Raw genomic sequence first — 18,261 nt, forward strand, 5'->3', positions numbered from 1 at the left:
GTAGGGGTATGGCGTGCTATGGTCCTGGTGTAGGTTGATGAGAGTAGTCAGTTTAAATGGCACACTATGGACTGGATGGGCCAAAGGGCCTGTTTCTGTGCTGTACTTATCTATAATTCTAAGACACTATATAGGAGCAGAATTAGGCCATTTGACTGATCGAGTCTGCTCCACCATTTCATCATGGTGATCTATTTCCCCTCAACCACAATCTCCTGCCTTTTCCCCATATCCCTTCATGCCCTGACTAATCAAGAGTCTCTCAACCTTTGCCTTAAAAATACTGAATGCCACAGTCGCCTGTGGCAACGAATTCCATAGATTCACCACTCTCTGGCAAAAGAAATTCCTCCTCATCTCCATTCTAAATGGATGCCACTGTATCCTGAGACTGTGTCCTCTGGTCTTAGACTCCCTCACTATAGAAAACATCCTCTCCACGTCTACTCTATTGAGGCCTTTCAACATTTGATAGGTGTCAAAGGGATCAATGCTTCAAACTGCTTTTTTTTAAACAGTGTACCTCTGTGATAAAGCAATGCGATTTCATTTCCCTCTTCCCAGGCCACAAGTGCTGCATTGCTGTTGTTTCAATGCATTGAAGGAAAAATCGGGCCTTTCAACCAAATAGTTGACATTTCACATCAACACAGTTCAGCATAGGAGTGGGCTCTTTGGCTCACAATGTCTATGCTGTACACAATGGCAAACTAAACTAAATCTCTTTGTAAACGATCCCTATCTCTCCAGTCCTGCATATATGTGTATAAATCCATTAGCCTTTTAAATTTCATGATCATATCTGTGTCCACTACTGGATCTACCAATCTCTGTGTAAAAAAATGTGCCCCCACACTTTCTTTAAACTTACACCCCTGTTCTCATCTGAAAGGCATACCCTTTGATATTTGACATTTCTGCCCTTGGAAAAAGATTCTGACTATCTACCCTATCTATACTTCTCATAATTTTATATACTTTTATCAGAACTCCCCTCAGCCTACAAAACTGCAGAGAAAACAACCCAAGTTTGTCCAACATCTCCTTATAACACATGATTGGGGCAGGGTCTTGCTAAACCTCTTCTGTATCCTTTACAAAGCCTCCACATCTTTCCTGTAATAGACCAACCAGAATTGGACATAATACTCCAAGTGCGGCCTAACCAAACTCTTATGTAGCTGAGACATGATCTTTTCCGAGAATCATCACCTTGTCGTGATTGAGAGGCTAACGAGTTCCTGAGATGCTAAGATTTATCTTAAAATGTAAGACCATAAGACAGGGGAACAGAATTAGGTCATTCAGCCCAATAAGTCTGCTCTACCATTCCATCATGGCTGATTTATTATCCCCCTCAAACCCATTTTCCTCTCTTCTTTCAATAATCTTTAACACCTTTACTAATCAAGAACTTATCAACCCCCACTTTAAATATACCCAATGACTTGGACTCCACAGCCGTTCATGATAATGATTTCAACACATTACCAGCCTCTGGATAAAGAAATTCCTTCTCATCTCAGCTCTAAAGGGATGCCCTTATATTCTGAGAGCATGCCCTCTTCTCCTTGTCTCTACCACTACAGGAAATATCCTTTCCACAAATCCGCTCTATCTAGGACTTCCAGTATAGGTTTCAATGAGAGACCCCACCCTCTCATTTTTTAAAAGCTATTGTATAGGTCCAGTGCTATTAAATGCTTCTCATACATTAACCTTTTCATTCCCAGAATATTTCTCCTGAGATCCTCTCCAATGCCAGCACATCCTTTCTTAGATAGGAGCCCAAAACGGCTCATCATATTGCCAGTGCGGTTGGACAAATGCCTTATACGGCCTCAGCTTTTATATTCTTGTTCTCTCAAAATGAATTCTAATATTGCATTTTCCTTCCTTACCACTGACCCAACCTGCAAGCTAACCTTTAGAGAATCCTATATAAGGATTCCCAAGTCCCATTACATCTCCAATTTCTGAATTTGCTCCCTCATTTAGAAAATACTCTCAGCCTTTATTCCGTCTATGAAAAAAGAATGACTGTATACTTCCCTGCACTATGTCCATCTTCCACTTCTTTGCCCATTCTCCTGATTTGTCCAAGTACTTCTGCAGACTTGCTACATCCTTAGCACTATCTGGGATTACCAAGGGACCTAATCCGGGATGTTAGTATGGATTCCCTTATTGGGCAACACCTGTCTGCGACTTTGTTTAACATGTGGAGGCTAACGCAAGGGCAGATACTGTGTGTTCCTGGACAGATCTGGGTCAGGGCCCAGTGCAAGATGACTGGGGACCCTTCATTGTTGCAGACTTCCTCCTCCTTCACTGCCATTGTGATGTGTCATCATCTTCCATCAGCTCCACCGCTGAGGTCTTGGTTGTACCGCTCTTTGTCAGGAACCTTCCCCTTGACCTTACTGTCACTGGCAATCCTACCAGGAGTTAAGTGCCTGCTGGCTAAATTCCAGACAACATCGCCCTCAGGATCACAGCACAACATGGTGACAATCCTCAGAGAAGGGACACTGCAGATATAAGGAGACATCACGAGAGGATGGGAGAGATGAGGAGAGGAGCAGCCACCACCTGTTTGAATGACAGGACTGGCTGTACAATTCTATGCCTGCTTTTGATTTTATTACTTGCTCTCTTTCTAATATTCTAACCTCAGCAACTGTTTCTGCATTTATACAAAATTCTGCTAAGTAGTCGGCCAGTAATGTAGGCATAAGAGGCTGGAGATGCTGGAAACTGGAGCAATAACCCCTTTTCTCTTTTCCAATTCCTCATTCTGGCTTCCCTCCTTACTCCTACGCTTCTCCTCACCTATCATCTTCCTCAGGTGTTCCTCATTTTCTCCTATGGACCATCCTCCTCTCCTATCAGATTCTTTCTCTTCAGCCCTTTACCTTTCCCACCTATTACCTCCCAGCTTCTCACTTCATCACTAAGGCGTGCGCGTGTGCGTAAGTCTTTTGCTACGAGGGCACAAAGGAACTTAAACTGCTCACAAATGGTTGTCACCCTCTACCTCATTGGCATGTTGAGTATATTTCATGATTGTACACAATCACATTTCCTTTTCTGGTTTCTGGTATGGATGGTGCTGACAATGTAGAGATTTTAGAGCTGGCTCATTTATACAGTTTTTATTGAAGAAATTATTGATCTGCTATGCCATATTCCAAAGAACCAAAGGGAGTGAAGCACAAGAAAATCTGCTAGTCTATTTAAAGCCAAATAGCTAATGAAGCATTAGGAAGTGCTACTCCGAAAGCACAGAAACATGCGGCTACAAGAAATAAGTATGTACAATACAGAATCTGGTGTTATCTGCATGTATTGTCATGATGCAAAAGTTTCTGAAGAATTTGCAAGTGGGAAGTGGAATGATACTTGGAAACCTGGCTTCTTAAAGCGTGATTTAGCAAGAAAATCACATATGGACAGTGTGCAAAAGCTAAGGTGAGAAAATCCTTCATTACCCACTACAGTCCTGCTACGTCTTTTTTGTGAGACTGCAGAGTGAAAATGATCAAACCCAGAAGAGATCGAAGTTCTTATTGACAGTGTTTTGCTAGCTATTAAAATGAATACCTCTATATATACAATTCAAGGCGCATATGTGGTTGGCACTGGGCAAATAAAATTGCACAGCACAGGATTTTTGTGCATGCTGGTCACTACAGATTAGAGGGAATATTGTTCATTACTACTCCCCCCACCCTCCTACTTCCTCTCACGTGGCTTCACCTTCACCTGCTAGCTTGTACTCCTTCCCCTCCCCTCACCTTCTTATTCTGCCTTCTTTGCCTTTCCTTTCCCCGATGAAGGGTCTCAGTCCAAAACGTCGATCTCCTTTTTCTTCTCCATAGATCCTGCCTGACCTGTTGAGTTCCTCCAGAATTTTGTGTATATTGACCTGGATTTCTGGCACTTGCAGAATCTGTTGTGTTTAGAACACACAGCAGCCTGGAGGAACTGTGGAGGGAAATGGACAGTCAGGACCCTTCCTCTGCAGCAGAAGATAGAGGGAGATAGGCAGTGTATTCTTGGGTAGGACATAGCAGTAGGCAGCGTGTGGTTGGTGAACAATCAGGTTAGATGCTTGGAGGTGATGGAGTCCACAATGATGAGACCAGAAGCCATTGGAGCAGAATTAGGCCACTCAGCCCATCAATTGTGCTCTGCCATTCCATCAGAGTGTGGGAGACAGTAGCCTGATGACTGTTAGTGGGATCAGCAATATAACTAAGCAATACCATCAAATAATGCGTGGTCTACATATAATGCAAAGTTTAGAAACAGAAGTAAGCCACTTAGCCCCTCAAGCCTTTTAATAAACTGATGACTAATCTGACTCTAATTTCAACACTGCATTCCTATCTACCACGGTAACCTTTCAGTCCCACGCTTATCAAGTATCTGATTATCTTAGATAGCTGAAGTATTTTTCCCAGGATGGAAATGTCAAATATTAGAGGGCATACCTTTAAGTAAGAGGGGGAACGTTTAGAGGAGAGCTACGTGGCAAGATTTTTTGACACAGAATGACAGGTGCGGGGAATACATTGCCACCGGGAAGCAGGTGCAATAGCAATGTTTAAATAACATTTAGAAAAGGGCATGCACAGGCAGAGAGTTGAAGGGGATAGTAAACACAGGCGGTTCTGCAGATGCTGGAAATCTTGAGCAACCTTCACAAAGTGCTGGAGAGACTCAGAGGGCAAATAGGGATAATGACCATGTTCTGCCAGACTCGTTTTCAAAGACATTATATGTCAAAGGACTTGTCATAGAGTCATAGAAAAGTACGGCACAGAAACAGGTCCTTTGGCCCATTTAGTTCATGCTGAACCATTTAAAATGCCTACTCTTATCGATATCCCTTAGGCATGACCACCGCACTCCGTACCCCTGCCATCCATGTATCTATCCAAACTTCTCTTAAACTTTGAAATGCACCACTTGAGCTGGCAGCTCGTTCCACACGCTCATGACCCTCTGACTGAAGAAGTTTCCCTTCATGTTCCCCTTAAACTTTTCACCTTTCATCCTTAACCCATGACCTTCAGTTGTAGTCCCACCCAACTTGTGTTGCGTTGTTCTAAGTTCTTTGTCTAACTAGTTCTAATATATTCTTCGAGGATGATCATCTTGTTGTATTGGGGAGGCTTGTGAGTTCCTGAGAGTGATGCCTTTTAGAGTTTAGCTTCTGGTAGGGCTATCAGTAGTGGTAAGTTCAAGGGAGTGGTTCCAGAGAAAGAGCGATCCAACCGGAACCTCAGTGGAGGAGCTGGTGGAAGATGTTGGCACATCACAATGGCAGTGAAGGTGGAGAAAGGCTACAGCAGTAAAGGAATGCCAGTACCACTGAACCATGACCCCAATGTGTCAAGGACTGTGTAGTGGCTACCCGTGCATCAGCCTCCCCTTGTTAATTAAAGTCATGCACAGGTGATCTCCATTAAAGGCAGCCTTTTAGGAGAATATATTTGACTTGAAATATTTCATTAGAATCAGAATCAGGTTTATTATCACCGCCATGTGTCGTGAAATTTGTTAACTTAGCAGAAGCAGTTCAACGCAATACATAATCTAGAAGAAAAACAAATAAATAAGTGAATCAATTACTGTATACATATATTGGAGTTTAAAAATTGTGCAAAAACAGAAATCATATACATTGAAAAAGTGAGGTAGTGTTCACGGGTTCAATGTCCGTTTTGAAATCAGGTGGCAGACGGGAAGAAGTTGATCCTGAATCACTGAGTGTGTGCCTTCAGGCTTCTGTACCTCCTGCCTGATGGTAACAGTGAGAAAAGGACATGCCCTGGTGCTGGAGATCCTTAATAATCGACGCTGCCTTTCTGAGACACCGCTCCTTGAAGGTGTCCTGGGTACTTTGTAGGCTAGTATCCAAGATGGAGCCAGCTAAATTTACGACCCTCTGCAGCTTCTTTCGGTCCTGCACAGTAGCTCCTCCATACCAGACAGTGATGCACCCTGTCAGAATGCTCTCCATGGTACATCTATTTAAGTTTTTGAGTGTTTTTCTTGACACGCCAAATCTCTTCAAACTCTTAGTGAAGCATACTTGCTGCCTTGCCTTCTTTATAGCTGCATTGATGTGTTGGGACCAGGTTAAGTCCTCAGTTAATTGCCCTTACTCCAATCTTCAGACTTGGCTTTCACTTCACTTCAAGGTACAGGTTTCCAAAGACTCAGATTAAGAATAAGAGGTCATAGATGAAGTGTGAAAGGTGAAATGCTTAAGGGGAATGTGAGTGGGCACTTCTTCACTCAGAAGGTGGTGAGAGTGTGGAACCAGCTGCCTGCTGAAGTAATGGATGCAGGTTTGATTTCAATGTTAACCTTCAGGCCCTGATGAATCAAGAATTTATCAGCCTCTGCCTTAAATATATATAAAATCTTGGCCTCCACAGCTGCCCATGGCAAAGAATTGCACAGATTCACCACTCTCTGGCTAAAGAATTTCCTCCTCATAATTTTGAATACCTCCATCAAATCTCCCCTCACTCTCCTATACTCCAGGGAATAAAGTCCTAACCTATTCAACCTTTCCCTATAAGTCAGGTATCTCGTACTATAGTGCCACCATGATACCTATTTAAGTGGGGTTAAAGTGATAGAGATTTAGGAAAGAAATTCCATACATGGAAAATTCAGGGCGCCTGAATACTGGATCTTGCTTATTTGTGTTGAATAAGCTATTGCAATAATTGTTAACTAAAAACACTTAGCAGTAATTGGATTTTCAGAAGGCCTTTGACATGAGGTTGCTTAGCAAGATAAGAACCCACGGAATACAGGGAAGTTAATAGCGTGGGTGGAGCTTTGGCTGGTCAGCAGAAAATAGGGAGTGGAAATAAAGGGATCCTATTCTGGCTGGCTGCCGGTTACCAGTGGAGTTCCACAGGGGTCGGTGTTGGGACCGCTGCTTTTTACGATGTACAGTATGTCAATGATTTGGACTACGGTATTAATGGATTTGTGGCTAAACTTGACGATGATACAAAGATATATGGAGGAGCGAGTAGTGTTGAGGAAACAGAGAGCCTGCAAAGAGACTTAGATAGTTTAGTGGAATGGGCAAAAAAGTGGCAAATGAAATATAATGTTGGAAAGTGTACGGTCATGCACTTTGTGGAAGAAATAAACGGGCAGACTATTATTTAGATGGGGAGAGAATTCAAAATGCAGAGATGCAAAGGGACTTGGGAGTCCTTGTGCAGGATACCCTTAAGGTTAACTTCCAGGTTGAGTGGGTTGTGAAGAAGGCGAATGAAATGTTGGCATTCATTTCCAGAGGTATAGAATATAAGAACAGGGATGTGATGTTGAGGCTCTATAAGGCACTTGTGAGACCACACTTGGAGTATTGTGTGCAGTTTTGGGCTCCTTATTTTAGAAAGGATATACTGACATTGGAGAGGATTCAGAGAAGATTCATGAGAATGATTCCAGGAATGAAAAGGTTACCGTGTGAGGAATGTCTGGCAGCTCTTGGGCTGTATTCCCTGTAGTTCAGGAAAATGAGGGAGGGAACTCATAGAAACATTCCAAATGTAAAAAGGCCTGAACAGATTAGATATGGCAAAGTTATATCCCATGGTAGGGGATTCTGGGACAAGAGGACACGACTTCAGGATTGAACAGCATCCAGTTAGAACTGAGATGCTGAGAAATTACTTTAGCCAGAGGGTGGTAAATCTGTGGAATTTGTTGCCACGAGTGGCTGTGGAGGCCAAGTCATTGGGTGTACTTAAAGCAGAGACAGATAGGTTCTTGATTAGCCAGGGCATTGAAGGGTATGGGGCGAAAGCAGGAGAGTGGGGATTACTGGAAAAATTGAATCAGCCCATGATTGAATGGCAGAGCAGACTTGATGGGCCAAATGGCCTACTTCTGCTTCTATGCCTTATGGTCTAATTTTTATTGATTGTGGTCAGATTATCAATGTAAATTAGGAGGAATTTCTTTAGACAGAGGGTGGTGAATCTGTGGAATTCATTGAACAGACGGCTATGGAGGCCAAGTCATTAGGTATATTTAAAGTGGAGGTTGATAGGTCCTTGCTTGGTAAGGGTGTCCAAGATTATGGGAAGAAAGCAGGAGAATGGGGTTAACAGAGGTTAATGTTATGTCTTGTAACATCAAAACATTAAAATAATTCAAATGAAGACATGGAGTCGGAAATATGGGTGTAACTTTTTTTCTACTTTAAGGAGGGCACACGCGTATCATGTGGCAGCGTGATATCATATGAAATTTATGTATTTTTTCATATAAACTGTAATTAATTCAATGAATAAAAATGCTTAATCTAGCTATATATACACAAGGTTATTTAAATATTATTGAAGTATTAAATATGCGACAATAATGTGGAATGATAGAAAAGTAATGATGGAATGGCAGAGGTTCAATGGGCTGACTGGGCTAATTATGCTCCTTTGTCTTATGGTGTAAACTCTAATGGTTCAGCTTCAGGTTGGTTGAGATCAAACTATCCTGAAGCAAGTTTTCAGCCTGACAGTAGTTTATTCATCCTAATGTTTACTTGTACCGGCTACATCAAGTCTACATCCATGGTACAGTAAAAGCCTTTTATATGGCTGTACTTTCTCATCTTTACATCGAGTGTCAAAAAGTATGGATGTGAGAAGACCTGTGAAATGCATGAAGCTGTGCGCGAGTATATCTTTGCCCTCTGCAGTGCATTAAAGTGTTTACATACGCTGCAAAAATTGCTGTAAATGTTTTACTCCATGTAAACCATCCATAGTGAAACAGAGCTGGGGAAAGGAGATGTGAGCTATTTGTATGTGCTTTATGTGCTGACCCTGAAAATAGGATGAATAAGTAAATTGGATGCACCTCGTCATACTTGAATGTAAGGCAGATCTTTGCAGCCAGCCTGGTCTTGCCGTGGCGATATACTGTGTGATTTAATGTCTCACTTACCTACTGGAAAAATATCAGTAAGACTGAAAGAGTACTGAGAAAATTTACAGTGATATTGTTGGGACTTGAGGACCTGAGTTATAGGGAAATATTGAACAGGTTAGGACTTTATTGCCTAGAGTGTAGGACAATGAAGGGAGATTTGACAGAGGTATACAAAATTGTGAAGAGTATTGATTGATGCTCTTCATCTAAATGCAAGCAGGCTTTTCCGGCTGAGGTTTGGTGAGATTGGAAAAGGAGATCATGGGTTGAGGGTGAAAGATGAGATATTTAAGGGAACCAGGGGGATCCTTCTTCAGTCAGGAGGAGGTGAGAGCATGGAACGAGTTGCCAGCGGAAGTGGAGGATATGGGCTTGATTTCAACATTTATGAGTTTGAATAAATACATGAATGGAAGGGGTATGGAAAGTTATGGTCAAGTGCAGGTCAGTAGGACTGGGCAGAATAATATTTCATCACGGACTAAATGGGCCTAAAGGCCTGTTTCTGTGCTGTAGTGCTCTAGGACTCTTATGACACACCTAGCGACTGTTTTCTTTCATATAAGAACGGTTGTGCTCAATATTACATTATAACACAACACATTCGCTGCAGCTTCCCATACCCAGCATCCCCCCCCCCCCCCCCCCATCTCCATTTGAGGAGCACGTCTACCACAGATTTGCTGCTGGGTCCAAAATTGATCAAGAAGCCGAAATCTAGAATCAAAAACCCTAGCTGCAGAAGGTGCAAGCATTTCCCTGTGGGTGAATGGACATGCGGCAGAAGGATTAATAACTCCAGGGTAGCAGCTACCTGTGTCTCTTGTCAGATTTGAGGAGAAAAGCATTTCTCTTGGAAGCAGTGTCTTGCATGATTGAGGAGGCAGTGCTACATGGACAGCTGATGGCTCGTTCCCCTCATCTTGAGATGTCTACATTTGCTTTGAGGTCAACTTTCAGTCTAAGCATGTGGGACCTCAGAAGCTGCATGAGGGATTGTTTGGAGAAATCAAAACGCATGCATTTTGAGGAACCAGCCTCCTCTTCGTGCACTCTGTCTATACTTTCTCAGTAAAGCAGCCAATATAATCAAAGACCACCACCCACCCAGATATTCTCTTTTCTACCTCCTCCCATTAGGCAGAAGATACAAGAACCTAAAAGCACATACCACCAGGCTCAAGGACAGCTTCTATCCCACTGTTATCATCTCCTGAAGGACATCTTGTATGATGAGATGGACTCTTGGTCTCACAATCTACTTTGTTATGACCTTGCACCTTATCTGCACTGCACTTTTACAGTGGCTTTCAACCTCTTTCTGCACAGTTATTGTTTTCCCTTGTTCGACCTCAATGCACAGTGTAATATTTTGATCTGTATTTGCAGTAGGCAAGGCAAACTTTTCACAGTATCTTGATACATATGACAATAATAAGCCAATTCCATTATCATTAACAATTCCAATTATTTGTTTGGAACAATGCACATACAGTTAGGAAAGCACACCAGTGCCTCTACTTCATCAGAAGGCTGAGGAAATTCAACATGTCCCTGGTGACTTACAGTATGAGGAAAGGTTGATTGAGCAAGGGCTTTTCTCTTTGGAGTGATGGAGGATGAGAGGTGACTTGACAGAGATGTTTTTGATTGTGAGAGGCATGCAGTAGGTACAGTGGATTACCAGCACCTTTCTTCCAGGATGGCAGTAGCCAATACCAGAAGACACTCATTTAAGGTGAGTGGAGGAAAGTTTAGGAGAGATGTCAGAGGTAGGTTTTTTTTACACAGAGAGGGGAGAATAACTGAAAAGCCCTGTTTGAAGTGGTGTCAGAGAGTGATACAATTGTAACATTGAAAAGACACATGGATGTAAACAAAATGGAAGGTTACAGCCTGTGTAGGTGGGAAGGGTTAGACTGAATGTGAGGCTGGTTTATATCGGTCAGTACATTATGGGCCAAAGAACTTGTTCTGTGTTGCTCAGCTCTATGCTCCATGATCCTGACCAATCTTTACAGAAGCAACACACAAGACATCCTGTCCAGATGTATATTAATATGATACTGTTCTGTCGAAGGCTGCAAGAAATTACAGAATTGTGGACACAGCCTAATCTATCATGAAAAACAGCCTCCTGTCATCCACGGACTCTGTCTACACTTCCTGCTGCCTCAAGAGAGCTGCCAAAATATTCAAGGACCCCTTGAATATATGCGGCTGGGCTGAAGGACAGCTTCTATTCTGCTGTTGTAAGAATCTTGAGTTGAATTCTTACACAACAAAGGTGAACTCTTGATCTCTCAATCGACCTCATCATATCCCTGTACTGTACTTTCTCTGCAACACGATATTCCGCATTTCCTTTTCCTCTTGTCATATCCTGATGCGCTAACAGTATATATGGAATGTCCAGTCCAGCAGAATTAGTGCAGTCTGCAATTCAGATGACATCGGTATGATTGATGATGCAGGCGTTAATGTGGTGATCTATGGGTCAATGGGTACTGGGTACTATGGGTCTGCCACGGGCATTTATCCTACCTCTCCAGGTCTTCAAGCTGTTCTTGGGAGCTGTTGCATTCTTAGAGGAGCATAGACACAGTGGCTTGATTGTCGCTCTGGATTTTGGTGTATTTCTTTAAATCACTCCCAGTGAAAATGTGTTAATATAGTGTCCATAGGAAGAGAGTGTTTGGCACATTGGCCTTCAAAAGTCAAAAAGTATTGAGTATTGGAGCTGGGATGTTATGTTGAGGTTGTATAAGATGTTGGTGAGGCCTAACTTGGAGTATTGTGTACAGTTCTGGTCACCTACCTACAGGAAAGATATCGATAAGATTGAAAGCGTGCAGAGAAAATATACAAGGATGTTGCTGAAACTTGAGGACCTAAGTTTATAGAGAAAGGTTGAATAGGTTAGGACTTTTATTGCCTGGAGTGTAGGGGGACGAGAGGAGATTTGATAGAGGCATACAAAATTAAGAGGGGTATAGATAGGGTCAATGCAAGCAAGCTTTTTCACTGAGGTTGGGTGAGACTAGTATAAGAGGTCATGGGTTGGGGTGAAAGGTGAAATATTTAAGAGGAATGTGTTCAGTGGTGGATGTGGGTTTGACTTTATTATTTAAAAGGAATTTAGATAATACATGGATGGGAGGACTATGGAATTCCACGTGCAGGTCAATGGTACTAGGCAGAATAATAGATCCACATAAACTAGATGGGCCAAAGGGCCTGTTTCTGCATTGTAGTGCCTCTGAAGAACAAAGCACACTGGATCTGTGCTGGAACTCAACATTACCACCACAGCACGTTACCAGTGCTTTATAATTGTTGGGTGTGCCATTAATCAAGAGTTGTTCAACTATGCATGGAATCGCTGACATTTCGATGGATAGTCAGATACGCCAAGATAAGCTGATAAGGGCACCATGGTAGTGTAGCGGTTTGTGAGACTCTCTTACTGCACCTGCATCGAGGGCTCAGTTCCTTCGCTGTCCGTAAGTAGTTCGTGTGTTCTCTCTGTGACCACTCGGATTTCCTCGGGCTGCGCTGGTTTCCACCCACGTTCCAAAGGTGTCTGAGTTAGTAGGTTAATTGGTCACTTGGGTGTAATTAGGCTCATAGAGCAGAGCCTGTTATGGCGCTACGTCTCTAAGCAGATTATCCCTCAGAATTAGCATTGTACAGTAAGAATTTATCTGTACAATTTTCCTGACATGATTGTGTATATCCACTCCTATTTCCAACTTTTAAATTGCACGGAGGTATGCATCATCCAGAAGATTTATTTGCCAAAAGTATCTTGTTAAAATAACTCAAGAGTTATAAACTAAGTGACACACTATATTTGTACTCCTGGATCTGAAGGCATCGTCAACCGTAACTGTATAGCAGAACTGTGCAGCTATTCCTTTTAATAACTCTCAGCACTAAAGTATATGGATTTGAGCCAGCACGTCAACCATGACCTCACTGACGAGCCTAGAGGCTCCACAGTCATGTGGTTTTCTTCTTACTCTGTTCCTCTAGCTCCTTTACATTAAGTGAGCCCATTTATTTCTAGTTTAAATACATCTAATTTGTACAAATTAATTGGGTTTTTAACACGCCGTGGTAGTGTAGTGGTTAGCACGACACTTTACTGTGCCGGTGACCCGTGTTCAATTCCTGCCGCTGTATGTTCTCCCCGTGACCATACGGGTTTCCTCTGGGCGCTCTGGTTTCCTCTCACGTTCCAAAGGCCTACAGGATAGTAGGTTTATAGGTCACATTGGTATAATTCAGCAGTACGGGCCCATTGGGCTGGAAGGGCCTGTCGTCATACTGTATTTATAAATAAATAAACAGCATGAAGCCAACCGGATTTCATTGAGATTGTTTATTTACCAGGATACTGCTTGGATCTGAGGGCATGTCTCATGAGGAGAGGCTGAACAAACTAGGACATCTCTTTTTGGAGTAAAGAAGGATGAGAGGAGACTTGGTAGAGGTGCATGAGATAATAAGAGGCATAGATAGAGTGGATGGCCAGCACCTTTTTTCTAGGGCAGAAATGGCTAACATGAGAGGATATAATTTTAGTGATCGGAGGAAAGTATAGGGAGGATGGCGGAGGTAGATTTTGTTTACACAGAGGGTGTGGAATGCACTGAAAGTGGTGGCGGTAGAGCCAGGTACATTAGGGATACTTAAGAGACCCTTAGATAGGCAGATGGATGAAAGAAAAATGGAGGGCTATGTGGGAGGGAAGGGTTAGAAACATCATGGGCCAAAGGGCCTGGACTGTGCTGTACTGTTCTATGTTCTATGAGACCAAGTGGTCAGTTTCATTAAAACTAAGTAATATCTTGAGAAATGTTGGACAAGGAAAAGAACAATTCTTTAAACATTCAAATGTTATTATAAGTCTTGAGCAGCTTTCAGAAATCAGAAGGCTTGCTTTTTGGGGTTGAACTCTCTGAAAAAGATTGTTTCGCTGATAAATCCAAAATTAGTTATTTTATTCAGGGGGTCACATGTAATTGTTGTTGAAATGGTTAAGGCGTAACTAACAGAACAGGATGCTGAATTCCTACTCATACACTGGACTGAAAGTCACATATTATTTACCTGGCTAAACTATAGCGATAATCTTGGACACGGTTAAGGTTACCTAAGCCACAACTCTTGGAAGTTTGCATGATTAAGTGTTTTGGCCTTGGAGTAATGTGGTATATTCCTATAAACAGAAATTTAAGTTGTTTTTACAACAGTTTACTTTGGAGACCCTCCTAGAAAGTTTATCTGTGGCTGGTACATCCTGCTTGTTGAGAATCTCTGCTCTGGCTTCTCATACTGCCTCCTGCACTGATCTATCACCAAAATGTATGTCAACCAAAGTGAGATTCCTTTGGGGGAAATGCTGACTTTGCAGTTTCAAGTCCCTGTCTCCTAACTCCTCCTCAGCAGAAACCATCTCCAAAGGTATGAGCTTGCTGAAAAGAATGTTGAAAGCATTTTACAGATCTTTGAAGGGATTCCAAAGAAGTTTAAATGAAATTAGTGCAACTGGATATTTGATGGTTGGTCCTTATGAAAGGTCTCGGCCCAATACATCAACTGTTTACTCCACTCCATAGCTTGCTGAGTTCCTCCAGCATTTTGTGTCTGTTACTCTGGATTTTCAGCATCTCTAGAATCTTGTATTTCTGATTGATGGTTGGTGCGGAATTGAAGGACCGGATTTCATGCTGAATGAATCTATGACTCTAAAGTCGGCCCAACTGAAAGAAGCCTTTTTGTCTATCCTTGATGAGGAAATCCTGTGTCGCTTAATGGGTAATGATAATTACATGAAAATTTTGAAACATGGAATCAGACTTCTAATAATTGATGAACTATTTTTTTATATATGGGGACTGCTGCTAAGTGCTTGCTGCTGAAATAAATTCACTTTGTAAACTATTAAGTGATAGTAAAAGTATGGAAACCATGTTTATTGCCAGTAGGATTTTTCCTTAAATGGTCAACTGCTTAGTCTTCAGAATCCAAGCCTGACATATTCCTATTGCTCATTTTTACGATTTTTGGGAACAGAATCATATGTTGCAAGATATTTAGGCAGGAGCAAGAGTAGAACATTTGGCGCCTTGAACTTACTATGCTAATCAATACAACCATGGCTGGATCTGACCGTGTTCCTCATTCATTCATCTGCCTAGTCACCTTGTCTTCTGAAAATCTTGGAGCCTGTAAATTTCAGTCTTATTTATTGTCCTACCTTCATCAATCACCTTCCCCCCCCCCACCCCCCCCACCGGCTATCTTCACAAAAAAAAACTCAAAACTCAAATCAAATGTACGAGAGATGATTTCTCCTGACATTTCTCCTGCTGGAGGCTAGATGCTGGAGATGAAGATGGTAGCCTGGCCTAGGGTTAACAGACCATATATGTCCATGGGTGGGAGGGAGGAACAGGGTTTGGTTTGCCATTGCAACAAACACAAAATGCTGGAGGAACTCAGCAGGCCAGGCAGCATCTATGGAAAAGAGCGCACACAAAATGCTGGTTTGTTGTTGTTGTTCTGCTGAGCATTGTGGGCGTGCTATGTTGGTGCAGGAATGTGTAGCTAGAACTTGTGGGCAGCACCCAGCACATCCTTGGGTTTGTTGGTTATTAATGCAAGCAGTATGTTTCATTGTACGTTTTGATGTACCTGTGAAATAATAGACGTGAACCTTAAATCTTGAATCCTCATGCAGACTCCTGATCAGTGCCTGCATTTCCACATGAACACGTATTTGTTCTCAGAATCTTCTCCATACTACTGATGCAGGTTCACAGGACTGTAGCTTCCAGGCTTACCTCTGCTTTTGAACAAAGGGATAACATTAGCTATCCTCCAGACGTGTGACTAGTGAAGATGCAAAGATCTCCTTCAGGACCTCAGCAATCTCTTGGGATGGATCCTCTCTGGCCCTGGGGCTTTGTCCATTTAATGTGTTCTAATATTTCCTGCACTTCTTCCTTCCTGATACAAATGATTTCAGAGCTCCAGAATATTTATGAAACACTCTCGTATCTCTCTAGTCTCGACATTCTTAATTTAGTGAGATTATGATGCCAATAGAAATGGCAGTTTTGCCATAGCTTCATTCAACTGGCAAATGATCATGGATGAATCCAGCAGAAGGATGTCAACATCAGAGGGCTGTTCAGTTGTGAAAGGTGTTGTTAGCAAGCTATGGAGAATGTGTGGAGCAGGTTAAGACCTACAAGTATCTGGGAGTACAGTTAGACGAGAAGCTAGACTGGACTGCCAACACAGATGCCTTGTGCAGGAAGGCACAGAGTCGACTGTACTTCCTTAGAAGGTTGGCGTCATTCAATGTCTGTAGTGAGATGCTGAAGATGTTCTATAGGTCAGTTGTGGAGAGCGCCCTCTTCTTTGTGGTGGCGTGTTGGGGAGGAAGCATTAAGAAGAGGGACGCCTCACGTCTTAATAAGCTGGTAAGGAAGGCGGGCTCTGTCGTGGGCAAAGTACTGGAGAGTTTAACATCGGTAGCTGAGCGAAGGGCGCTGAGTAGGCTACGGTCAATTATGGATAACTCTGAACATCCTCTACATAGCACCATCCAGAGACAGAGAAGCAGTTTCAGCGACAGGTTACTATCGATGCAATGCTCCTCAGACAGGATGAAGAGGTCAATACTCCCCAATGCCATTAGGCTTTACAATTCAACCGCCAGGACTTAAGAACTTTTTAAAAGCTATTATTAATGCTTTTTGAGCTGGTGATTTAGATGCATATCATATTTTTTACTGAGTTAAGTATTGTATGTAATTAGTTTTGCTACAACAAGTGTATGGGACATTGGAAAAAAAAAGTTGAATTTCCCCATGGGGATGAATAAAGTATCTATCTATCTATCTATCTATCTATCTATCTATCTATCTATCTATCTATCTATCTATCTATCTATCTATCTATCTATCTATCTATCAAACCTATTCCTATCCTCAACTGTTGACTATTAAATAGTTCCTAGTACTGCAAATTGGACACTTGACCTCACAATCTATCCTGTTATGATTTTGCACCTTACTGCATGCTTCACTGCACTTTCTCTATTGCTACAACACTTTATTCTGCATTGTTATTGTTTTACCTTGATCTACCTCAATTCATCTGTATGAACAGTATACAAGAAGTTTTTCACCGGTATATATGACAATAATAAACCAATTCCAATTCCAATGGCATACACCCCAGAGTTTGGTCTGGTAACTGGAATCCTGATGTATTATCTAATCCTATTGACTAATAAACTCAGAATAACATACACAAGAGATTCTGCAGATGCTCTAAATCCAGGGTAACCTACACTAAATGCTGGAGGGTCTCAGAAGGCCAGGCAGCATCTATGGAGGGAAATAAACAGTTGATGTTTCAGGCTGAGGCATTTATTCCCCTCCATAGATGCTGTTTGAGCTGCTGAGTTTTGTGTGTGCTACTCAGAATAATGTAAAAGATTACATACAGCACAAATGAAGACCACTTGGCCCATTATTTCTGTAAGCTAATCCCACTTGCCAGTTATTGGTCCATAAATACTTACAGGTACTTTTTAAATGAGGTGAGGATTTCTGCCTCCACTAACAAGGCAGTGAGTTCCAGATGCTAGCACGTGTTGAGGGAGCAGTCATTTTCTATTTGTCTTTATTTAAACACATGCACCACATTACTGAGCTCCATGCTGAGGGACACAGGTCTATTCTGTCTTTCTGTACCTTGTCTTGGATGGCTAAGTTTTCAGCCTAAGTTTAACCTCCCCTGAGACTTCCTTTCTCCAAAGAAAACAGCTGATTTATTGGACCATTGTACCAATTTACTGTTCAGTCAGCTATCTTGGCACAATATAAGAAATGAGTCAAAATTAAAAATATAAGAGCTTTAATAACTGAGACATAAATAGACCTTTTCTCCCTTTTAATAATGTCTATTTGTCCTTTGCTTATTTAAGAATACAAAAAACAAAAGCAGGAGTATGCCATTCTGGTCCTCGTGACTGCCCCTCTACATTTACTCTTATAGATGTGCTATTACTTAAGAAATGATACTGATCCAGGAATGAGGTGCTAAGATAGAAATTGAAAGGTTTGCTCAAAGGGGTGCCTTGCAGGAAAAGTGAGGCATGGGTGTCTAGAGGTTTCAGGAAGGAATATCAGAGTTTCAAGCATCAATAACTCATTGAGTGGAATGGTTATCGAGACGAGAGATTCCGCAGATGATGGA

This window comes from Hemitrygon akajei, chromosome 6 (assembly GCF_048418815.1).
Source record: "Hemitrygon akajei chromosome 6, sHemAka1.3, whole genome shotgun sequence".
NCBI classification, from domain to species: Eukaryota; Metazoa; Chordata; class Chondrichthyes; order Myliobatiformes; family Dasyatidae; genus Hemitrygon; species Hemitrygon akajei.